Source organism: Odontomachus brunneus, unplaced genomic scaffold (genome assembly GCF_010583005.1).
Source record: "Odontomachus brunneus isolate Ranch 3 - 2012 unplaced genomic scaffold, Obru_v1 Obru_scaffold_034, whole genome shotgun sequence".
NCBI lineage: Eukaryota > Metazoa > Arthropoda > Insecta > Hymenoptera > Formicidae > Odontomachus > Odontomachus brunneus.
Genome location: NW_022639484.1, coordinates 2,365,275 through 2,365,786, shown reverse-complemented (window position 1 = coordinate 2,365,786; position 512 = coordinate 2,365,275).

Here is a 512-nt window from a genome sequence, read left to right as displayed (position 1 = left end):
CGACGTTTCGCAAACGTTGCAGTTTGCATCATCAGGGCTGAGAACTCTGATATTGAGCTCCCTTGGTTAAAGGTAATCCTTATATGTCCCCCTCCCCCCTTTGTGTAGATGGTGTTTAAGGAGTAGGGGGCGAGGCTTGAATCCAGCCAATCAGCGTATTTTAATTGATCAGCTGGTCAATTAAAAAACCGGGAGGGCAGTATGCCAAATAGAGTTTACTTGCATACCTTTGTCTCGGTTGAGGTTGTTGGGATGTTTCAAAATTTCTAGACCTTCACGATGTTTTCTGGCAAAATAACTCTGTGAGGGAGCCAATCTGGTGGCTTTTTCATATTGTACGGAGTGTCCAGTCTCCATCCAGTGTTCAGCTAGGGCTGATTGAGTAAAGTGACCATACTTGGTACATCGCTGGTGTTCCTTGATTCGCGTACTGATCTTCCTTCCGGTTTCTCCTATATAATCTTCACCACAAGAGCAAGGGATCTTATATACACCTGATGTTTCTAGGCATG